Source organism: Halichoerus grypus, chromosome 13 (genome assembly GCF_964656455.1).
Source record: "Halichoerus grypus chromosome 13, mHalGry1.hap1.1, whole genome shotgun sequence".
Lineage (NCBI taxonomy): Eukaryota > Metazoa > Chordata > Mammalia > Carnivora > Phocidae > Halichoerus > Halichoerus grypus.
The window spans coordinates 88038723-88063852 of NC_135724.1; the positions used below are offsets into that span (position 1 = coordinate 88038723).

The following is a 25130-nucleotide window of genomic DNA, read 5'->3' on the forward strand; positions in this document are numbered from 1 at the left end:
GGAAGACGTTGCCTTTCATTCATTCATCCTGCCCGCGTCTGTGGAGTCCTTTACTAGGCGACGAGCCCTGGAACAGAAGTTGGACAGTTTTTAAAGGTCTCTGCGCTCGCCAAGTGAAGGAAATAGATGCTCAGGAGTGAAATACCGAGAGAATCGGATCTGGCGCCTCCTAACGCAGCGGGCAAGCAGGCGAAGGGTAAGCCCTTATTGGCCGTTTATAGGAGAAAACTAGGTGGAAAGGTGCAAGGCGCTCTGGGATGGGGTGCGGGAACTTTGGGCGCCCCTTGATGAATCCTGTAGGAATTCCTGGCAGAGGTCCTGGCTCTCTCTTGCTTTCCCTCAGTATACCTGGTTGGCTGTGACCGCCCCCAGAAGTGGAATCCTAAAGGTGCCTTCCTGTAATTCCATTATGAACAACAGTCAGGTCGACTTGGATTATGGGCAAAGCTGGCCCTAAACATTCCTCCAGTCCAACTGGGCCTGCTCTTTGGGGTAACAATCAGGAGGAATTGACAACAGGGCGCAGCTCCAATAAAGAACATGGAAGCTCATAGCAGACTTTGCCAAAAAAATATATATATATATATATGTTTTTATTACTGCCATTAAGCCTGTAGGATAGTTGGAGCAGGTCATTTTGCAGATAGAGAAACTGAGGCTCACAGACATGATCAGTCGGGGTGATTCCTGTGCGCCAAGCCAATATCCTCCCTAGTCAACACTCAGATGTGTGGAGAGGAAGTGGCTTCCCCATCAGAGATAGGATATGAACCATCAGCTCTGTATTGGTCACCCTAAGAGACAGCTTCCCCCTCACTCACCTTAAAGTTTCCTGTCCTGTCTTTAGTCTATATTCTTTTCCACCCACCCCTAAAAACTGTTATTTGAAGTTTGTTTTAATCCCAGTCCACTAGATGGCAAATATCAAAATTTATTTACAAACTGAAATAGCCCAGGTTATCTTAGTGGGAATGAGAAGGGGCCTCTGGCAAGAACCAGGGACCATCTTATTTGCTTCTCTCTCACAGAAGACCCCTCAAAGGATAATAGTCTTGTTATTCCTCATGTTACAAATGAAGAAACTGAGTCTCAGAAAGGCAAAGCCACTCACCCAAGGCCACAAGCTTGTTAAGTGTAGTTACCAGGGCTCAAACTGGAGCCTGGTTCTGCCCTCACAGCCTTTTTGGATACTGACCACCCTCCTTGTTCCCACATAATGAAATGAACATGTTCAAAGGAGGGCGTCTGGGCTGGAGGGTCATGAAAAGGAAGTAAAGTGCAATAAGGCAAAACCAAAATAGACTGCTTGATCCTAATTCTCCTTTCCTCCCAGGGACCCTTCTCTCTCCATGTGGCCTCAGAGGGGTCCCCAAAGGCAGGTGTCAGGAAAAGATCCGATGGCAAGCACCTCAGTGCAAAAACAGTTAAGTCCATATATCACCCCAATGGGGAGTTCCTGGCCTGTCAGAGTGGGAAGGGGTTGAGTCATCACCTAATTTAATCCCTTCCCTTTACAAACCGTGAGGAAACTACAGACCAAAGAGAAGAATGGGCCAACCGGGGGGCTTGTTCCCTCAGACTCCCCCAGAATGCCTACCCTACCGCCTGGTCCTAAGTGGTCACTCAGTAAATGTTGGGCCCTTGATGGATCACCTTCCCCAGAGATATTTGCATTTTCCCTTTATCAGTAATTGGCAGATGAAAGGCTTTGTCCTCCTGTTGAAAGAATTTCAGGCATTTGCTCAAAGTGGGGGAGGAGGTTATTTTGGGCCAAAGGGGGAAGGGCCAAGACCCTTGAGCTCCCAGTGCTGGCTAATTGTCCCAGAGGCGTGGGCAGTAGGTGAGAGAGGGGAGGGAAGATTAAGGTGCTTCTCCAAGAGAAGTACTATTTCTTGTAGGGAAAAAAAAAAACCAGGCCGGTTGTATTTGAAACTTAGTAATAATGACTTCCCGGACCCTCCTTCTCATTCTTACAAAAGACCCAGTCAAATCCTGGCTGGGTTGGCCCCATTCATTCATTTCTTCATTCATCAAAGGTTGATTGAGCAGCTCTGTGCTTTAAGACAGCGGGGGATACAGAAGAACCAGCTCTGATTGTAGACATACTCCAGCCTGGACAGGGAGTGGACAGACAGCTCCCAAGGGAGTTAGGAATCCCCAAGATTTTAAAAGCTGTTAGAAACTGAAGCCGTTCTCATACTCATACATAATTATAAGAGCTCCTGATCTTTGAGTGCTTACCCGGTCTTTGAGCAAAGCCACTCAGGTTTGTTATTTCCTTGAATCTTCCCCAAAGCCCTAATGAGGGAGGGTCTATAATTCCCCACCTCTATGGCTGAGGCTCAAAGAGAGGTCAAGTGACTTGCTCAGATTTTACAGCTGTAGAATAACAGAGATAGGATCTGCACCCAGGGCTTGTAGGAATCCAGAGCTCACAGGCTTTACCGCTCACTGCGCCTCCCTGCCCGGCTCTCCCCTAGGACACGGTCATGGAAATATTCTGTGGCTGCGCTGTCCAGCAGCAGCCCCTAGCCACATGTGGCTACTGAGCACTTGAAATGTGGGTGGTGAGATTAAGGAAATGAATGTTAAATTTTATTGAATTTTAATTAAAATTTAAATAGCTGTATGTAGCTAGTGTCTGTGTTATTGGATAGTGCAACCTTACAGTGTTTTCCAGAATTTGTCTTAACTCACCTACCAGACTAGATATATCTCAGAGTCTGATTTGGCACTGTGTCTCTATAATCAGCCTTCTGGAAATATCTGTGGAATGAACGAAGGGACCCTGAGAAAATGAAGTATTGGAATGATGGGTGGGGGGAGGGGACGGGGATGTCTGCAAAGGTTTCCTCGAAGGGGCCATCTAGTGCAATGTGAATGTTTGGAGTGTTATTCCTTAAACCACTCACTCTGAGTGCCTGCCAAAAGCATAGCACTGTGGGCACCTGGGGATACCGGTTAGATTTAAGATCGTCCCACCTGCCCAGATTTGACAAATATACTTCTCAAGGACAGATAATTGGTGATGGGGCAGGAAGCCTTAGAAATGGGTAACCACTTCCTGATATATATCCTGCTGATAGACACAGAAACAAAGATGCAATCCATTGTAGCCCTGTTTGCAACAGAAACAGACTGAAAATGATCCAAAAGTTGGGGAACTGATTAAATAATTCTTGGACTATTTGTCTGTCCATTGAAATGTTATCAAATCATCAAGAAGAATAAGGTAGTTCTGTATATACTGATGCAGGGTGATTTCATGATATCCTTAAATTAACACAAAACAGGGGTACCTGGGTGGCTCAGTGGGTTAAGCGTCTGCCTTTGGTTCCAGTCATGATCTCGGGGTCCTGGGATTGAGCCCCGCATTGGGCTCCCTGTTCAGCAGGAGTCTGCTTCTCCCTCTGCGCCTCCTCTTGTTCATGCTTGCTTGCTCTCTCTCTCCCAAATAAATAAATAAAATCTAAAAAAAGAGAAAAAGATTAACATAAAACAGAACAAGGTGTAGAATACTTATACGAAATTGTGCTGACCACTTACATCAACCAAAGGGGACAAATTTATATCTACATTTATTCTTTTGTATGCACAGGATTTTCTTTGGAAAGATATAGAATCAAAAAATGGGGAAAAGAACCGGGAAAAGAGAAGCAAATGTATTCTTTGGTACAGGGTGACATTTTTAACACACGTATGCATTAGAGTTGCCTGGCTTGGAACCTTACAGACTTAATTTCATTTTCTAAGGTGTAGTACCTTTTGAATTTTGTACTATGTACCTGTATTACCCTACTCAAACAGGAATTTCATTTTATTCATCCTTTTTAAGACAATAAAGTTCAAAATCAGGCAAATCTAAACCAACTAAATATTGTTTAGATATATACATAAGCAGTAAGGCATAAATAAAAGCAAAAGAGTGATTAACACCAAGTGCAGAAGAGACTCCACTCAGGGGCAGGGAATGTGAACAGAGAAAGGTGCTGGTGATGTTCTGTCTCTTAATCGAGATGATGGGCAGCTGAGTGTAATTCTTTAAAATGTACTTTAAAATTTTACAAATTCTATTGTACTTATGAAATATTCCACAACTTAAAATTTGTTTTAAAATTGCTTCAGGTCTCGGGGCTCCTGGCTGGCTCCGTCGGGCATGTGACTCTTGATCTCTGGGTTATTGGAGCCCCACACTGGTGTGGAGATGACTTAAAAATAAAATCTTAAAAAAAAAAATTGCTTTAAGTCTTTCTCCCCCATCCCTGCCCACCCACCGAGTTTCTCTCCTTCACACTCCCATCCCCAGAAAACTTGTTAGGATGTCTCTTGGGTATCTATCAGAAATAGTTTATGCATTTACACACATCTATTTATTTTCTATTATGATTATGTCATACAGATATACCCACTGTCCTTTCCTTTCCTTTTTCACTTAATATGATCTTGGAGATTTTTCCATATACTGTCTGTAGAACTGCATCATTCTAAAATATTAGGTAAGGATGAGATAAATCTGAATGTCATGATTCAGAAAAAGTTCAAGATTGGTTAAGAAACAAAAAAAGTCAGAATAACATATATGTTGTGATCATGGCCATTTAAGTTAAAAGAGAAGAAGAAGATCACTTCTGAGGAGGGAGAAAATTTTGAGGCGGTTATATAGAGACCATCTTATGTATTATTTGCCCTTTTAAATTTATCAGATATTTCAAGCATAAAGAAAGGCATCGAAAGTAAATATACCCAATATACCAAGGACTTGTATATTCACCTCTGAGCTTTGCCAAATCCTAGATTTTTGTCATATTTTGTATTGTAAAATTTGAAAAATATTTTGGGGAACAACAGACCATACTTTTTCTGTTAAAGTATTCTGTTTTCTTTCTTTCTTTTTTTTTTTTTTTTTTTTAAATTTTTTCACTAGTCCTGTGTAGATGGAAGTATCAAAGTTAGAAAGACCAGCTTACATATAGCCTGAGTGTCTGGCTTTGGGCATTTGGGGAAGACTTCGTGTCTAAAGTTCTGCATCTTCCCGTGCTAGGATCCGAAGGAAAGTTGGAAATAACAGGTGAGTTAATTAAGGGGTTAACTCCAGGAGGAGAGTCATAAAAGTTCAAAGATACTTTCAAAACTTGCATCTTTCAATTGATGGACAAGTGTATTAACCAATGGAAATCAAAAACCCAGGCATTACTTCATCATGCTGAGTTGTCATTGGCTGCCAATCCCTGAGGGCCGGACAGCAGGGCTGGCAGTTAACCCTTTCAGGGACAATTTTGCCCTTAACATTAATTTTATTTTGAAAGATGAAGCAGGAACAGATGAAAGCCTAGAAAGGTCCTCAGACCTTCAAGCATCACCTTTGGATCTCACTCCAGCAGGTAGAGTTTCGCCCCACAAAGGAACACCCCCAGGGGAACAGATTTCCTGGAGACAAAGTTTTGAACTTTTAAAATGGGGAATCAGCTGACCTTGAGGAGGAGAGGGGAGGGGAGAAGTCTGATTCACTTTTTGTGCTGTCAGAACAGAGACCAGTGTTGTGGACGATTCCATTAATCTTGCAGAGCAATCAGTCACTGAGAGGATTGAATTGCATTTCCTGCCCCAAAGATGTAGAGACCGATGACCTTTGCAGCAGCCCTCAGACCCCCAGTTCACAGCTGGAGAGAGGATGTGTCAGCATTTACTTTCGGGTCTCACCCTGCCCTTTGTTCAAAATTCAAACTCTTTGTGTTCAGGCTGCTGCAGGCCTTTTTGTCGTTGTTGATGCTGCCGATTTTTTTTTTTTTTTAACCTCCCACGTCTTGCAACTTCTGAGAATCAAACTCTCTATTTAGCAGAAGATAATATCTGGAAGTACCCCCAGAGAGGGAACCAGAATAGACATGAGGGAATTTTAAGAGAGGCCATTGGGCCTTTTGGCTTTCATTACTGACCCTTCCTGGGCTCCCTGAGTGCTATAGGCTGAACGGGATGGGGCCAGTAGCCCTGCCAGAGTTAACAAGAATGCCTCATGTGGACGTGGCTCTATTACAAAAAAGCTTTCACCTGCATCACCTCAGGTAAAAAGGAACTGCTAGAATAAAAGCATCTACATGAAGGAACATTCTAAATTCCCAGATCTGGTGAGCTTGGACAAGGTGCCCAAACTGAGCCTCAGTTATCCCATCTGTAAAATGGGGGTGGTCATGTCAAACATCTAAGAGTTCTGTGAGGATTGAATGAGCCAGTGTTCTATAACCGGGTGGTCAGTAAATGCTGTGTCTTCGTTAAAATGAAGTCGACCTTCTGGACTTCATAACCCTAACTAGTTCTGGATCGGGGAAATGTTTTCCTCCAAGGGGAAGGCTGCCCAACGTGGGTGGAATATCCCTGCTTTTCTCTCCGACATCTGTTCTCTCCCCAACAAGCCTTGGAAGTCTGACCAAGCTCAACTATTTTGAGTTCTTTGAATAAACCTGCTTTCTCCCCTCAGACCTTTGCATATGCTGATCCTTCCACCAGGAGGAGTCTGTCCTTTCAGCTCTCCTCCCATAGCTCTCACCCTCTTGGAACAAGCTTGATGTCTTCTCTTTCCTGCCCCCCTCATAATGCTTATCACATTATCTTATTGTTGCCTATGCTCTCAGCTGACTGGGAGCCCTGGGAGGGTAGGGACCCTGTGTGCTTCGTGGATGTATCTCCTACCTATAGCACAGGGCCAGCACCCAGTTTAAAAGTACATGTCTAAGGGTACCTGGCTGGCTCAGTGGGTAGAGTGAGTGACGCTTGATCTCAGGGTGGGGAGTTCAAGCCCTACACTGGGTGTGGAGCCTACTTTAAAAAAAAAAAAAAAGTACCTGTCTAATGAAAGTCCTGCATCCCTACTGTGCCTCCCTTAATCCCCAAATTCCTCACCCTTCCAGAGATCTAGGAGTAACAGTACTGAGATTTTTCTCTTTTCCTAGCTAGCCATTATAACATCCTTTGCAGATGGAATCAGTGGCTTTTTAAACCTTGAAATGACCTTCATTAATTCACCAATTGCTTATTGAGTACCTCCTAGATTCATACACAGCCCAGCCTTTGTAGGAAAGCCTCCTCTTCACCCCATAGCATCTGTTCATGGCAGAGAGCAGGCATTTCTCCCTGGTGAGGCCAGGATGTTCTGAAGCTGGATGGATGGTTGGCCCTCACCCCAGCCCAAGGAGAGAAATCTTGAGACCACCCTTGCAAACTGAGAGCAGGTGAGTTTGCCCAGTTTACCCCAGCACAAAACTGTTTCTCATTCAGGGGGCGCCTGGGTGGCTCAGTCGTTAAGTGTCTGCCTTCGGCTCAGGTCATCATCCCAGGGTCCTGGGATCAAGCCCCGCATCGGGCTCCCTGCTCAGCGGGAAGCCTGCTTCTCCCTCTCCCACTCCCCCTGCTTATGTTCCCTCTCTCGCTGTGTCTCACTCTGTCAAATAAATAAATATTTTTTAAAAAAAACCTCTTTCTCATTCAGAATACTTCTCGCAATTATAACAAAATACTCAAGTGTTAGCAGTCTATTGTCTGGCTCTCTATTTTTTGTTTTGTTTTTTAAAGATTTTATTTATTTATTTGACAGAGAGAGAGAGAGCACAAGTAGGCAGAGTGGCAGGCAGATGGAGAGGGAGAAGCAGGCTCTCCGCTGAGCAGGGAGCCGGATGTGGGGCTCGATCCCAAGACCCCAGGATCATGACCGGAGCCGAAGGCAGCCGCTTAACGGACTGAGCCACCCAGGAGCCCCTGTCTGGCTCTCTCTTTAAAAGGAAAAATCCCTGGGGCACCTGGCTAGCTCAGTCAGTAGAGCATGGGACTCTTAATCTCAGGGTCGTGAGTTCAAGCCCCACTTTGGGCTTAGAGATTACTTAAAAAACTTTTTTTTTTTTTTAATTAAAGAAATAAAAGGAAAAGTCCCTGAGGAGACTGACTTTGGTCTTATTCACTGCTTATCCTCAGCCCCTAGGGCCTGGCTCATAAAATATACTCAGTCTCTCGAATGAATGAATGAATTTGTCGAATGAATGAAAGTGTACCTCTTTGAAGAAGATGGAAAGATTCTAAGAGGCCCTCTTAAAGTGCAACAGACAATGTGATGTACCTGGGGTAGGTGGTGCTCTACGCCTTTCTAACTCCAAAGCCCAGGCTCTCCCCTACTCTTTTTCCAGACTGCGTCACCGGTCCACAAGATTGGCGGGGCAGAAACTGAGTCGCGGGGGCGGGGAGCGGGGGTCACCTGGAGGGAAGGAGCCAGCTGTCATGGCCCGCAGCTGAGGCCTGCAAACGCGCACCCTGCGTCCTCGCCGCAGACCCCCTTGTCTGGGAGGCCGTTATTTGCATGTGAGCTCGGCTTCCCCAGGGCGAGGCAGGGGCTTATCACTGGTCACTAGCCACTTGCTCTCCCAGCTTAATGGCCTGGAGTCCGGAGACCCAGGGCGGAAGGGGGCGGGGCACAGAGCGGGCTGTGGGGGCAGGGCAGGGGCTGGTAGGCCTCTGAGTCAACAGCAGCCCCAGAATGACCCAGCCTGCCTTAGACTTCTGCTCCCGAACTCGGGAATCCATTCGTCAGCCTGAGCCTTGACCGCCGGCTCTGCATCCTCATCTCCCACAGGGGATCATGCTTAATGTCTGCCCTGGGCATGGCAAGGACACTTCAGTATAATTTTGTGAATTCTCCACTCACCTGGGTCAACTTACCCGTCTGCCCGACCTTAAACTCATAGAAGAAAGTTGGATGCTCCTTTTGTTTACCACAATCCTAGGCACTCAGTAGGCGTACAGCAAAGAATGGGATCCTCAGCCCTTCCAGAGTCCTGACTTCTCAGCCTATGAGCTGTGTGCCCGTGGGTAAGTGACTTCACCAAGTGAATCTCAGTATCATTTCTACGATGGGGAAATAATAGATGTTTGGGAGAATGAAATGAGACCAGAGAAACCCCAGTCATTACGCGCCATAGTTCCCTTTTCTGCTTTCATTTTCTCTGTAGCACTGGTCACCATCTATCATATATTTTACTTATTTGTTGTTGTTCTCCTCCTCCCACTAAGATGACAACTCCACAAAGCAGCAATTTTAATCTTTTTTGCCCACCTCTGTAACCCCACACATGTCAAATAGTGCTTGGCCCACGTGGTTCTCAATAAATATTTGTTGAATAAATGAATGGATGGATATAAAGTGATTAGTGCTCAATAAGTGCCCCATAATGGTAGATATTGCTAATTTATTATTGTGATTAAGCACTCCGTCTCGGGAGTCCAACTGAAAGCAGTGTAATTGGGGCAGGAGAAATTTAGCATCATGGTAGGATGTTGACACTGTGGCTGAGACATCCTGTCGGCACCATTTACTAACTGTGTGATCTTGAACCAGTGACTTCACTTTTCTAAGGCTGTTTCCTCACCTGTAAGATGGAAGTAATAATACTGCCTCCCTGGTAGGATGTGAAGGTAGGATAAGATGGTAACTGTAAAGCATTTAGTAGAGTGCCTGGCACATAATAAATGCTCAATAAACAGTGATCATCATTACTCATTATAGTAGTACTCACACTAGAGGTGACATCTAAGTCAATTAAACCATTGCTAAGCACTCAAATATGTCCGGGTCCAGCAGGCTCAATAAATGTTTATTGACCTCCCTCTGTGAGCTCCTCAAGGAAATAGATTGTGTTTACATTGTCATGATTTTGGCCTGCAGTAGATATACTGAGATATGCTGGAAAAATCACATTCTGGATTCAAATATGAGTGAGAACATAGAATAGCTACGAGAATAATAATGCCAGTGGCCTACTATGTACCAGGCACAGTGTTGTTAGATGCTGGAGTTCGGGCAATAAGCTTAAGCAAACGGGGTGGCTCCTCCTTTCAGGCTAGTGAAACTTAGAGTTGACCGACTTTGTGCTGATAGTTGCACAGATAGATGGAACCTTGCAACTAATAAGTGTATCACAACAGAGAGGTATACGAGGCTCTGGGGTATATAATGTGGGCATGGAGAGGATGGGGTTGACCTGGTCTGGGCTTGAGGAGGAAGTCAGGGAGTGGCTCTCAGCACAGAGCTGAGCACTGCGGAAAGAAGAGGTCTTAGCTAGGCTGAGGGTGGGGGAAGTGTTCTCAGCAGAAAAAATAGCAGATGCAAAGGTCCCGTGATGGGGGAGCATATGTGCTAAAGGAACTGAAAGAAGGCCTGAGTGACCCCAGTACAGTGAGCTGAGGGCAGGGGGCAGGAGAGAAATAAAGTGGGAAAGTAAGTCGGCACTTTGGAAATTAAGTGGGCAATATATGGTAAAGCTGAAGGAGTGTTCGACCGAGGATCCAGCAGTTCCAGTTCTAGGAACATTCTAGAGAAACAGCCACGAGTGCACTGAGAGGCATGAACAAGCATGTCAGCCCTCCCTGCATTGTATGCAGTCTCAAAAAACGTGAAACAACCCAACTATTCATCAACAGGAGAATGGAAAAATTGCAGAATATGTTTTCCTCAGGTTCCTCAGCAAACAGTCTGAATCAAAAGCTACCATAGTACTGGGACGCCTGGTTAAGTGTCTGCCTTTAGCTCAGGTCATGATCTCGGGGTCCTGGGATGGAGCCCCACCTAGGGCTCCCTGCTCAGAGTCTGCTTCTCCCTCTCCCTCTGCTCACTTGAGGGCTCGCTCCCTCTGTCTCTCTCAAATAAATAAAAATAAGACTTAAAAAAAAAAAACCAAAAAATAGGGCAACCCTGTCGGGACCCTTCTCACTCTTAATAGCTTTTTCTGTATCTTCACTTAAACTTCTGTCACTTACTCACTCTCTGTTGTCCAAGAGATTTATTCTTCAACTCCATGAGACAAGAACCTAGCTCTACCACTTCATTTTGGTGCCGAAACCTGGGATCATTTCCACCAAAGGGTGAGTAAAAGCGGCTCTTTTCTTTCCTGGGAGATGTCTCTCCCTTAGATGACCTCTTCCCATAAACAGCAAAACCGGGCACCTGTTGGCCAAAGGCAAATAGCGCAGCCACCAGTCTTAAGTCTCAGGTGACAGGCTTCTGGACAAAGGTTTGGTCAATCCCCCTTACTCGAAAGAAGGGAATGTTGGCCTAACCCTACCCAATTCTGCTTTCTGTTCATTGGCTTTTCTTAAATGGCTTTCTCCCATCTCAGGGACTTTGCCTATAGTAGGGCCCTTCCCATATCCGATGGTCACTATTTAAGTTCCCTGGTTAGCTTTCTATAAAAGAGCAACCCTACATGTCCTCGTTGGCAACTCTGTCGGGACCCCTCTTACTCTTGAGAACTTTTTCTGTATCTTCACTTAATAAACTTCTATCGCTTTACTCACACACGCAAAATAATAATAATAATTAAAAATTTTAAAATAAAAAATATAGAAATATGGAAATCTTCACAAGTTTACATGTCATCCTTATGCAGGGACCATGCTAATCTTCTCTGAATTGTCTCAATTTCAGTATATGTACTGCTGAAATGAGCAGGTTTTTTATAATTGCAGCAAATACATATAGCATAGGATTTAACATTTAAATAATTTCTTAAAAGATTTTATTTATTCATTTTGGAGAGGGAGAGCGCGTATGCATGGGCGGGGGGGGGGGGGGGGGGGCGTGGCACGGCCGATGGAGAGGGAGAGAATCTTAAGCAGGCTTTATGCCCAGTGCAGAGCCCAATGCAGGGTTCAATCTCACCACCCTGAAATCATGACCTGAGCCAAAATCAAGAGTTGGATGGATGCTTAGCCCTCTGAGTCACCCAGGTCCCCTAGGGATTTTTTTTTTTTTTTTAAGATTTTATTGATTGAGGGGCGCCTGGGTGGCTCAGTCGTTAAGCGTCTGCCTTCGGCTCAGGTCATGGTCCCAGGGTCCTGGGATCGAGCCCCGCATCGGGCTCCTTGCTCCGCGGGAAGCCTGCTTCTCCCTTTCCCACTCCCCCTGCTTGTGTTCCTTCTCTCGCTGTGTCTCTCTCTGTCAAATCAATCAAATTTTATTTATTGATTTGACAGAGAAAGAGAGCACAAGTAGGCAGAGCGTGAGAGAGAAGCAGACTCCCCACTGAGCAGAGAGCCCGACGTGGGACTCGATCCCAGGACCCCAGTATCATGACCTGAGCCGAAGGCAGACGTTTAACCGACTCAGCTACTGAGGCACCCCTAAAGATCTTATTTTTAAGTAATCTCTACCCCCCGCATGGGGCTCGAACCCACAACCCCGAGATCAAGAGTCTCACGCTCTACTGACCAAGCCAGCCAGGTGCCCCCGTTTAGATATTTTTTTTTAAAGATTTATTTATGTATTTATTTATTTTATTTATTTATTTGACAGAGACAGAGAGAGCAGGAACACAAGCAGGGGGAGTGGGAGAGGGAGAAGCAGGCCTCCCACGAGCAGAGAGCCTGATGCAGGGCTCGATCCCAGGACCCTGGGACTATGACCTGAGCTGAAGGCAGATGCTTAACGACTGAGCCACGCAGGTGCCCCCATTTAGATCATTTTTAAGGGTATCGTTCAGTGGCATTAGGTGCATTCACATTCACGTTGTTATGCAACCATCACCACCATCCAACTCTAGAACTTTTCCTTCATCCCAGTCTTTGTTAGCTTGGGCTACTATAACAAAATACATATGCAGGGTGGCTTAAACAGCAGGCATTTATTTATTACACTTCTGGAGGCTGGGATGTTCAAGGTCAAGGTGCCGGCAGATTTGGTGTCCAGTGAGGGCCCTCTTCCTCATGGATGGTCATCTCCTCACTGTAACCTCACATGAGGGATGGGAGCTCTCTAGGGTCTACTTTATAAGGGCACTAATCCCATCAAGAGGGTCCCACTCTCCTACCTCTAATGGTTTTTTGTTTTTGTTTTTTTTTTAATTTGAGAGAGAGAGAGAACGAGACAGGGAGGGGCAGAGGGAGAAGCAGACCCCCTGCTGAGCAGGGAGCCCAATGTGGGGCTTGATCTCGGGACTCCAGGATCATGACCTGAGCCGAAGGCAGATGCTTAACTGACTGAACCACCCAGGTGCCCCTCCTGACCTCTAATGTAAACCTAATCACCTCCCAAGGGTCCCACCTCCAAACACCATTACACTGGGAGTTAAGGCTTCAACATGAGTTTTGGGAAAACATATCCAGCCTATAACAATCCCAGACAGAAACCCTGCACCTAATGAGTAAACAACTCCCCCGAATTCCCTCTCCATCTGACCCCTGGCATCCACTATTCTATTTTCTGTCTCCATGAATATGCTACTCTAGGAATTTCATATAAGTGGAATAATACCATATTTGTCCTTTTGTGTCTGGCCTCTTTCACTTCGCATAATGTTTTCAGTGTTCTTTCATAGTATAGCATGGGTCAGAATTTCCTTCCTTTTTAAGGCTAAATAATAATCTATAGTATATATAGCACATTTTGTTTTTCCATTCATCTGCTGATTTGGGTTGTCTCTACCTTTTGGCTATTGTGAATAAAGCTACTATAGAAGCGGTGTAGTTTTGTTTCTTAAGTCGATCATGATAATAATATATAATTATTTTTAAACCATATATATGTTTATTTCCTATTTTTAAAGCTTAGAACTGCATAATATTCTTAATTATTAAACTTGCTCACAGTGGCACTATCTTTATTACTTTGCATGACAGCAACTTCAAGTGTGATTTAAAGACTCACTTTTACTATGACAAACACTGTATTTGCCATTTCTAACCAAAATAATTGGTACATTATTAAAGTTATGTTTGTAAATGCTCTAAACAAACTGATTATTAAATATAAGACACAAATAGGGGTGTGTGGGTGGCTCAGTTGGTTGAGCATCCAACTCTTGGTTTCTGCTTGGGTCATGATCTTGGGATCATGAGATTGAGCCCCACGTTGGGGGTGAAGATTATTTTAAAAAAGGGAGAGAAAGATGGTAGTGATGGTTGCATAACAGTGTGAATGCACTTAATGCCCTAGAACTATACACTTTAAAATAGTTAAAAGGCCCGGGGGGGGGGGGGGGCGCTGATTGGCTCAGTCATTAGAACGTGCAACTCTTGATCATCACGTCAGTTCAATCCCCACGTTTGGCATGCAATCTACTTAAAAACTAAAATAATAAAGGGGCACCTGGTTGCTCAGTCGATTAAGCATCTGACTCTTGATTTTAGCTTGGGTCATGATCTCAGGGTTGTGGAATCAAGCCCTGCATTGGGCTCACACTGGGTGTGGAGCCTGCTTGAGATTCTTTCTCTCCCTCTCTGCCCCTTCCCCCTTCCCTCTCTCTCTCTCTCTAAAAAATAAATAAATAAATAGAATAGAATAGAATAGAATAGAATAATAAAATAAAATAATAAATAAAATAATTAAAATTGTAATTTTATGTTGTATGCATTTTAAAACAAAAAAGAAGGGAAGGAAGGAGGGAAGGAAAGTGTCAGATCAGGCAAAGCCTCCTGACTGTGGGGAGCTTTGGAGTCTTTAACAATTTCTACGCATTGCCTGAATTTTTACAATAGATTCCATAGAAGTCTAGTCAGAGAGCTATACCAAGGGGGGAGGACCAAATCCTTCATATAAAGCTGGAAAAGTCAAGCCAAATGGAGGGCGGACAGCCTGTTGGAGGCTCCTAGCTCCTAGCTCCTGGCCAGCAGCACGAGGGTTGGGGCCCAGCTGTTGCCCTCTTGCCTGGCATATGAATGAAGGAACAACTGTCGGTGGGGGAAACCGCAGTAATCAGGTAATAGGCACTGACTGAGCATGTGCTGCTGGCCAGGTCCTTCCCAGGTGCCCAGGGCATGGAGAGGCAGGTGAGTGAGGGGCGAGTCTACCTGACCTTCAGAGAGCTGGTTCCCAGGTAAGAAGATAAGACTCTGAGAAAGGTATCTGCCAGTACAAGGTGATAAGGGGCCCCTCTGCACTCTGAACACACCCACATTATTGCCTTATCTTTGTGTGTTAGAGTTATTTATTTACAGGCCATTTTAGCAGGAAGACTAGGGGCTCCTTGAGGACATTCATTGATTCCGGCATTTATTGAACTGCTGTGTACCCAGGCACTGATTTGAGACAACTGGTATACAATAGATGTTTGATAAATGTACATTGCCTAGCATTCAGTAGACACTCAGTAAACGCTCTTTGACTTGAATAAATAATGCATGAATAAATCATTTGCACCGGGCCCAGCACACAGCAGGTGTTCAATAAATGTTGAATCGCATGAAAGAAGGACTAGCACAGGGCCTGGCACACAGGAAGTACTCATTAAACGTTGTACCCCCGCCGCCTGTCTGACCTACCTCCATCCTGAGCCTGAATCCTGGACACTAAAGCCCAGAGACCAGATGGATGTCTGGACCATCATCCATCCATTCATCCATTCAACAAGCATTTATCAAGGATCTACTGCTCACCAGTCACTGGGAATGAGGCTGTGAACAAGAAAAGGAAGCGTTTTTCTCTCGTTTGCTCACTTTCTGATGGGGGACAAAGACAGTAAATAAGTTAATAAATAAATTTTTAAAAGATAAATTAGGGGCACCCGGGTGGCTCAGTCGCTAACCGTCTGCCCTCGGCTCAGGTCATGATCCCAGGGTCCTGGGATTGAGCCCCACATCATCGGGCTCCCCACTCTGCGGGAAGTCTGCTTCTCCCTCTCCCACTCCCCCTGCTTGAGTTCCCTCTCTCGCTGTCTCTCTCTCTGTCAAATAAATAAATAAAATCTTAAAAAAAAATTAAAGATAAATAATAAATAAATAAATAAACAGGTAATAATAAGTAAACTCAGGTGACATTAAGTAAACCCAGGTGATATGAGAGACTGCAGGAAGGAGTGGGTGAGACAGATTAATCAGGCAAAGAACTCTCTGAGAAGGTGACACTGGAGCTGACGTTTGAAAGGGACAAAGCAGCCAGCCCTGTGAAGATCTGGGGAAAGAGCATTTAGGCAGAGGGCACAGCATGTGCAGAGAAGATTTGTGGCAAGAATGGAGTTGGCCAGGGGCGCCTGGGTGGCTCAGTCGTTAAGCGTCTGCCTTCGGCTTAGGTCATGATCCCAGGGTCCTGGGATCGAGCCCCGCATCGGGCTCCCTGCTCCGCGGGAAGCCTGCTTCTCCCTCTCCCACTCCCCCTGCTTGTATTCCCTCTCTCGCTGTGTCTCTCTCTGTCAAATAAATAAATAAAATCTTTAAAAAAAAAAAAAAAAAAAAGAATGGAGTTGGCCTGTGGAAAGAACCGTGAGAAGCAAGTGAGCCAAAGGGAGGGCGAGAAATAAGAAGGGGCTAGATTAGATAAGGCCTTCCCATGAAGGGTAAGGAGCCTGGGTTTTAATTCTAACTCTGATGCACAGCCATTGGAGGGCTTTAAGCAGGGTGGTAGCCTGAATAATGAACCTCCAAAGATGTCCACATCCTAATCCCTGGAAATTTGTGACTATGTTACTGCACGAGGCAGAAGGGGCTTTGCAGATGTGATCAAGTCTGGGGTCTGGAGATGGGGAGATTATCCCAGATGATCCAGATGGACCCAGTGTAAACACAGGAGTCCTGATCAGAGGCAGCCAGGAGGGTCAGAGGGAAAAGGAGATGTGGCGACAGAAGAGATTGGACAAATGCGCTTTGAAGAAGGAGGAAGGGGCCACAAGCCAAGGAATCCAGGCAGCCACTAGATGCTGGAAAAGGCAGGGAAATGCATTTCCCCTCAGAGCTTCCAGAAGGAGCCAGCCCTGCCAGCACCTTCGTCTTAGCCCCTTCCGATTCATTTTGCACTTCTGACCTCCAGAACTGTGAGAGGGTAAATTGGTATGGTTTTAAGCCACGGAATTTGTGGTAACGTGTTCAGCAGCAATAGGAATCTAATCAGACAAGTGGACAGGATCAGATTTGTTTTAGAAAGATTTTTCTGGTTGCCATTACAGAATGGCTTTGGGAGGATCAAGAGTAGAAGCAGGGACACCAGGCAGCAGGTTACTGCAGACTTCTGAGCCCAGGATGGTGGGGGCCTGGGAAAGATAAAAGGGATACCCCTGGACAGGAGAGCTCAAGTTTTAAGATGTGAAGGGCTATGGTCCACTGGGTTTTCTGATGGATTAGCTGTGGTGGGGGAAGGGCATGGTGAAGGAAAGCAAGGACTCATCACACCCGCCAACTTCCCCACTCTCCCCGGGGCTTCCCAGAACCACATTGCACTTGACAGGCTGTTCCTGGGATGCTGGGCATTTTTACATGATTAGTCTGGAACACTTCTCTGAGAAATAAATGCCTTCAGTCTAAAAGGCTTTTACAAGCCAGGGCAAGGGATTAAAGGCGGTCAGGCTGAGGAGAAATCCCAGGGTCAGGAGACAGCTGAGCAATGGAGACTTTTAATCTAAACCTCAAACATTTTTATTTTCCACTCCCTGAACCCCGGGTGTCACTTTAAATACATGTTTGGCAACATCGGCTGTTCTATTTTTCTTTTTAATTATACAAAGAGAGATCCTGGAGATGGCTCAGCCCCTGGCTGGGGGAGGCCAGGAAGGTTTGGCAGCAGCTGGAGGCAGAAACATCAGCTAACAGTCAAGAGGATTTGAAATCCTTTTGAAGGAGTATGGAGACCAAACTCCCAACTCCCCTGAACTCGGTGTGGTTAGCCCTGACTCAGGGTTTCTAAAAGGAGACTGACAGAGTCAACAGCTTAGAATGGAGAGGGGACAGATGGGCACGTGTCTGAGATAAAAATATCACCAGCACCAGGACTGCTCCTATACCTTGAATTTATTCCCAGGCCTCTGTCCTCTTCCCTCCTTCCATCCTCTGAGCAGAAAACGGCTAGCCAGTTTGTTCTTCACATTTACAGGGTACTCCCTACTGTGTGCCAGGCACTGGGCTCAACTGTTAACACGTGTTATCTTATTGTATGCACTCAACTAGTCTGTGCATAGATATTACCATTATCCCCACTTTCTAGACGAGGAATTGGGCTCATGGAGATGAAACGTAAGCCCCACTCCCTGGTGCTGAGCCTGGGCCTGTCTGCCCTCAACTCCATTCCTGGCCCTTCTTCTGCTTTGCCAACACCAGCAAGCTGCCAAATCAACTGGCTTCCTGCACAGATTGGCTAGCAGGAGGCAGTGAGAGGAGCCTGGTGGGTGAGAGGAAGGGAGAAGCCAGGGTATTTCTCCCTCTCTATGGGCCTCAGGTACTACTTCCAACAGCAGCTTCATTCCCTGTGTCTCCTTTCCCACTGTCTATGAAGCCATTCCTTGTATAATAGATTCCCCTACTCCAGGGTCTGTTTTTCCCTATTGGATTCTCACTGATACTCCACCTTTCATCAATACTCACAGATCAGCCAATTCATTAGATTTGCAATGAGACAACCCCCTCTCATCGAGAATAGCACATCCCACAAGAGGGAAAATAGTAACCACAGTTTACTGAGCATCATGCTAACTGCCAGACAGACGGGCTTTCATGGAACAACCCTTTCTGCCAAGTCCCATTGCTAGTCCCATTTGACAGACAGGACTCCAAGAGGTTGGGTTGCTTCCCCAAAGTGGCACAGTCATAAACTGAGGAAGCTGGGATTCAGATCCAGGTGTCCCTAGCTCTAACCTCTGTTGACATCTTGAACACGCTTGCAGCCCCCTGACAAACCCATCCAATCTCAACGACCTTGGCTGACTAGAGACCCCACCTCAGTTCAACTCCAGGGTACTTATGTTAGGTTCCTAGGCTGCTATAACAAAGTACTGTGTCCCGGATGACTGAGAACAACAGAAATGCGTTGTCTCCCAGTTCTCAAGGCCAGAAATCGGAAATTGAGGTGTCAGAAGGGCATGTACCCTCTGAAGGCTCTATGGAAGTTTCTGTTCCAGGCTTCTCTCCTACCTTCTGGTAACCTCAGGCATTCCTTGACTTACAGATGGCCATCTCCTCCCTGCATCTCTCCACATCATCTTCCCCCCTTCCGTGTGGGTCCTAATTTCCCCATTTTATAAGGACACCAGTCATATTGGATTAGGACCTCATTTTAACTTGATTACCTCTAAAAACCCTATCTCCAAATAAGGTCACATTCTGTGGTAGTGGGAGTTAGGACTGCAACATATCTTTCTTTTTTTTTTTTTTGGCAACATATCTTTTTGCAGGGACATAATTCAACTCATACCAGTCCTCCCTGATCTCAGGTGCTCAGTCTCTAGAGTGTGGCCTGGTTGGTCTTGCTTTGCTAACAAAGGTTGTTAGATCACCCAAGAAGATGTTTAATCCTGCTGATACCCTGCCCAAAGAGATGCAATGAGTCCCAAATCATGTATGCATTTACAAAATTTATCCCATTTTACTCCAAAATATATTGAGAGATATAAATCACCCTGTGTAGCCACACCAGTTTTGAAAAAGGAGAACAAAGCTGAAAGACTTAATTTACTTGACTTCAAAATTTATTTTATTTGGACATCTGAGTGGCTTAATCGGGTAAGCATCCCACTCTTTTTTTTTTTTAAGATTTATTTATTTGAGGGGCGCCTGGGTGGCTCAGTCGTTAAGCGTCTGTCTTCGGCTCAGGTCATGATCCCAGAGTACTGGGATCGAGCCCCGCATCAGGCTCCCCGCTCTGCGGGAAGCCTGCTTCTCCTTCTCCCACTACCCCTGCTTGTGTTCCCTCTCTCGCTGTGTCTCTCTCTGTCAAATAAATAAATAAAATCTTTAAAAAAAAAAAGATTTATTTATTTGAGGGGCGCCTGGGTGGCTCAGATGGTTAAGCGTCTGCCTTTGGCTCAGGTCATGATCCCAGGGTCCTGGAATCGAGCCCCATATCGGGCTCCCTGCTCAGTGGGGAGTCAGCTTCCCCACTGAGCAGGGAGTCTGACATGGGGCTGGATCCCAGGATCCTGAGATCATGACCTGAGCAGAAACCAAGGGTCGGGGAGGCTTAACTGACTCAGCCACCCAGGCGGCGCCCCAGCATCCCACCCTTGATCTCAGCTCAGATCTTGATATCAGGGTCATAAGTCCCAGCCCCGAATTGGGCTCCACATTGGGCATGGAGCCTACTTAAAAATAAACAAATAAATAAATAAAACAGGTCTTTCTTTTTTGGGCTTCCAGTGTGTAGTCCAATGCGAGGCTGGAACTTAGGACCCTGAGATCAAGACCTGAGCTGAGATCAAGAGTAGAACCCTTAGGGCGCCTGGGTGGCTCAGTCGTTAAGCGTCTGCCTTCGGCTCAGGTCATGATCCCAGGGTCCCAGGATTGAGCCCCACATCGGGCTCCTTGCTCGGTGGGAGGCCTGCTTCTCCCTCTCCCACTCCCCTTGCTTGTATTCCCTCTCTCGCTGTGTCTCTCTCTGTCAAATAAATAAATAAAATCTTAAAAAAAAAAAAAAGAGTAGAACCCTTAAAAAAAAAAAAAAGAGTAGAACCCTTGGGGCGCCTGGGTGGCTCAGGTCATGATTTCAGGGTCCTGGGATCAAGCCCCACATTGGGCTCTCTGTTCAGCTGCAAGTCTGCTTCTCCCTCTGCCTCCGTGATGTCTCTCGCTCTTGCGCTCTCTCAAATAAATAAATAAAATCTTAAAAAAAAAAAAGAGTGGGACGCTTACATGACTGAGCCACCCAGACGCCCCTCAAGACTTATTTTAAAGCTAGAATAATCAAGACAGGATGTATTGGCATAAGAATAGACAAAGAGAGCAATGGGATAGAAGAGGAGGGCCAGAAACAGACCTTCATGTATAGTCACTTGGCTTTCAACAAAACTGTCCATGCATTTTTAAAAAAGACTTTATTTATTTGAGAGACAGAGAAAGCTTGAGCACACTCTTGCATGCAAGTTGGGGGAGGGGGAGGGACAAGCAGACTCCACGCTGAGCTAGGAGCCCAACGCAGGGCTCTATCTCATGACCTTGAGATCATGACCTGAGCCGAAATCAAGAGTCAGAGACTCAACACTCAGCCCACCGAGCCACCCAGCTGCCTCTGTCCATGCATTTTAATAGGGAAAACTTACTTCCCTCAAAAATCAGTTTGAGATGGATCGTATGCCTAAACATACAACAAAACCTCTACATCTTTTTTCAAAATCTATGTCTTAAAGTATTTTGTTTTTAAGATTTATTTACTTATGTCTTAAAGTTTTAAAACATAGGTGAATATCTTCATGACCTTGGGGTTGGAAACGATTTCTTTTTTTTTTTTTTAAGATTTTATTTATTTATTTGAGAGAGAGAGTGAGAGAGAGCACATGAGAGGGGGGAGGGTCAGAGGGAGAAGCAGACTCCCTGCCGAGCAGGGAACCCGATGCGGAACTCGATCCAGGGACTCCAGGATCATGACCTGAGCCGAAGGCAGTCGCTTAACCAACTGAGCCACCCAGGCGCCCATTGGCAATGATTTCTTAGCCAGGACATAAAAAGCACTACCCATAAAAGACATAGGCACAAACCCATGGACCCGGCAATGGCTCCTGACCAGGGAGAAGAGCAAGCCCCACGAGCCCAGGAACTGGGGACCAGGGAGGCAGAGCAGGGACTCCCCAGTACAGTTTCTGAGCTCTAGGCCCAGAGAATTATTTGGAGATCAACACTGCAGTCCACAGATCCTAATTCTGAATTGTGCAACCTGTCCCCTGACAGTTACCTAACTTTGTTTTCAGCTCCCTTCACCCAGTTCTTCAGTTCTGAAAGCCTTCTGGATCATTCACCAAAGCTGCCTTCCAGATGTCTTGTGGAGCCGGCATCAGGGCTGGGCAGCAGAGGGATTTCACACATTCTCTGTGGCACATAGTGGGAGTCACAGGGAGGCCTATACCAGCTCCAGCTCCATACAAGGAATACTTTTGAACTGTTAAAAATAACCAGTACAGAAATGCATGGCTTCTGGAAGGAGTAAGCTTCCCATTATCAGAGGTATACAAGCACTGTTCTGTAGAGGCATGAGCTCAAGAAATGGTGGCTTTTTATTATTTTTTTATTATTTATTATTTATTATTTTATTATTTTCATTATGATTAATTTAGGGTGTTTTTTTTTTAAGTTTATTTTTAGTAATCTCTACACCTAATGTGGAGCCTGAACTCATGACCGCTAGATCAAGAGACACATCCTCTTCTGACTGAGCCACCCAGGTGCCCCTAATTTAGGGGTTTTAAGCCTTAGAGCAGTCAGAGGGGGAGGCCTAGATGAGAGAAGGAAGTGAACAGAAGCAAGCAACCATGATGGGCTCCAATAAAGTATTCTCTTTTTAAACTGAAATAAGAGGTGCCTGGCTGGCTCAGCTGGTAGGGCGCATGTCTTTCAATCTCAGGGTTGTGAGTTCAGGCCCCACATTGGACATGGAGCCTACTTAATAAACAAACAAACAAACAAACAAACTGAAATGAAAGTGGACAATTCTTTGAGGCCTTATTGGACAAGAAGGGGCAGGAGGGTTCCTCTTCAGCTGGGCATCAGATTTATCCCTCAAAAACCTGCCTGTGGAAAGTGACTAGGTGTCCAAATTCAGGGTCCATGAATAGGTATTTGTAATATCTCCATTTTTGCTAAGAGGATTGGGGGCTCAGAGAGGTTAAGTAATTTGCCCAAGGTCACACTGCAACTGGGTGACCAAGGGAACATTGGTAAAACCAATTGTAAAACCCTGAAAGTACTTAAAAACTAAGGCCCATCTAGTTCAGTGGTTCTCAAACTTTGCCTGAAGAACTTGCTAAGCCTAAACTGCTTGGGTGGGTCTTAGTAACTTGCATTTTCACAAAATAGCTCCGGAGATGCAGGGGCAAGTGTGACTTTGGTGGTGGTTAAGCCCCAGATTCCGGAGACTCACCAACTGGGTTTAATGTCCTACTTACTGGTTTTCTGCACGTTTCCATCTGTAAAATGGTGATATTAATACCATGGGTTGTTGTAAGAAATTCCGGAGTTGAGTATAATATATTCAATATAATAAAAGCTCCCCGTGCTTGTGCGCACTCTCTCTAGATTAAAAAAAAAAAAAAGAAAAGATTTTATTTATTTATTTTAGAGAGATTGAGATCGGGAGCACGAGCAGACAGGGTGGAAGGCAGAGGGAGAAGCAGACTCCCCACTGAACAGGGAGCCCAATGCGGGGCTCCATCCCAGGACCCTGGGATCATGACCTGAGCCGAAGGCAGACGCTTAACCCACTGAGCCCCCCAGATTCCCCAGGTAAGTACTACTTAAGTGTCAAATTTTTTCGCCCTATGTTACGGGACGCTTGCTACCCATCTCCAAAGGCATCTTTGCTCAGCCCTGGGCTGTGCTCACTAGCCCCAGTGATGGGGCGGGTTGCAGCAGCCCTTTCAGTTGGATCTCTATACACTCATGCACAGAATTGATTGAAAAATTCTTTTTTTTTTTTTTTTTTTTTAAAGATTTTTTATTTATTTATTTGAGACAGAGAGAGCACGAGAGGGGGGAGGGTCAGAGGGAGAAGCAGACTCCCTGCTGAGCAGGGAACCCGATGCGGGACTCGATCCCAGGACTCCAGGATCATGACCTGAGCCGAAGGCAGTCGCTTAACCAACTGAGCCACCCAGGCGCCCCTGATTGAAAAATTCTATTTGGGTTTTTTGGATATAAACCCCAAAGGCTGAGAGCACACCTCCCTGGCCACTAGAGGGAGCCATATATGGTGTTTGGAGGCCCTGCGGGGATGGGCAGCTGGGGTTCCAAACCTGACTCTCCAATGGTTAGTTTGGGATGGAGTTGGTGCATCTCAGGTCCCAGCTGTTTCTAGCAAGGGTGGGGAAAGGTTACTAACCACAGGCCCTTTCCAGGCTTTAGGGCCAAGGCCTGGAAGCAGGAATTGCCCAGATGCCTCCCCTCCAAGTCTGGATAATATTTTTATTTTTTCTGCTCTGTGCATATGGTAGGATTCAAAGCCCAGAGTATTAGAAGGAGAGGGGGGAGGGGCATGATGGAGGAGTTGGAGAAAGGAAACTTGGCTTCTTCCCAGCCCCAAAGCCCCCTGCTGAGCTGCCACTCCCAGATCCCATTGTTCCTTCTAAATCAGCAAATCTCTCCTTCCAGCTTCCAGCCTCTTCCCCTTTCAGACCTGGCCTCCCTCAGGCCCCATCAGCTTCCAAATGTTGTGTATACCCAATTCTGTCTGAGCAAGGATTCCTCAGACCCAAGCACTTTCATTATCTTATTCATTGAACATGCTTCTTTGGGGAGTTTCCGGTGTGTCTAACCCCGTGAGAGTCCATGGCGGTGTTGGAGAAGTGATTTAAAAGGATACGAATTTTGATCTCAGGGTGCTCATCGGCTGGGGTGGGGGGACATGGACAAACAGGTCAATACATAAATAAACTAGGTGATTTCAGATACTGTAGTAATCAGAACTACAAAAGAAATAAAATAGGGTGAGGTGATAGAACGTGAAATGGGGGACACTTTAGACAGAAAGGGAAGGTCTCTCTTTGGAGGTGTTTTTTGTTTTTTAAGATTTTTTTTTTTAATTTATTTGACAGAGAAAGACACAGCGAGAGAGGGATCACAAGCAGGGTGGAGTGGGAGAGGGAGAGGCAGGCTCCTGGCTGAGCAGGGAGCCCGATGCGGGACTCGATTCCAGGACCCTGGGATCATGACCTGAGCTGAAGGCAGATGCTTAACAACTGAGCCACCCAGGCGCCCTGGAGGTGGTTTTTGAACACAGTTGGTTAAGTAGGAGGAGTGATAAGAAAAGGCCATCCAAGAAACAAGCCCAGTGAGGGGAGATTTCAAATTCCAATTTTCCTAGTGTTCATGAAAACTCCCAGAATGGCCTCGGAGGAATCCCTGAGACTTTGGGGAGGAAGGGGCCTTCAGGTTTATCCCATAATGTGGGGGAGTGGAGGGGCGCTCTCTAGTGGTGACAAGAGTTAAAATTCACCATCGCTGACCTGGAATGCCTCCTGCTTGTGATTTGACTGGGCTAATTATGAGCTTCACTCATCCCTGTCTCTCCCACACTTATTCATTCAACAGATGCTTACTGAATGCTGCCTATGTGCCAAGAGCTATTCTAGATACTGGTAGAGTTTTGAAACCGACGGTAAATGTCCCTGCCCCCTTGGAGCTCACATCCTAAGGGACAGTCTTAAGCCTAGGACTCTAACCCCACCTCACCTCTGCCCTTCACTATTCCCCAGCTAAATCGC

The 25130-nt window shown here is 45.8% G+C and overlaps 1 long non-coding RNA gene and 1 other non-coding gene across 3 annotated transcripts; one reads left to right on the forward strand and one right to left on the reverse strand.

The window, feature by feature from the left end:
* The first annotated feature begins 56 nt into the window (after positions 1-56).
* LOC118531178 (uncharacterized) lies at positions 57-9208 on the forward strand. 2 transcript variants are annotated; one of them, XR_013443518.1, is made up of 4 exons: positions 57-196; positions 4925-7226; positions 7963-8109; positions 8615-9208. It is a non-coding gene; the product is annotated as an uncharacterized LOC118531178 (long non-coding RNA). The 2 variants fall into 2 exon arrangements; XR_004915040.2 differs by lacking the exons at positions 7963-8109; positions 8615-9208 and adding an exon at positions 7589-7827.
* A 2170-nt stretch (positions 9209-11378) lies between these two features.
* LOC118531197 (U6 spliceosomal RNA) lies at positions 11379-11485 on the reverse strand. The gene has a single exon (XR_004915050.1). It is a non-coding gene; the product is annotated as a U6 spliceosomal RNA (small nuclear RNA).
* Positions 11486-25130: the final 13645 nt, after the last annotated feature.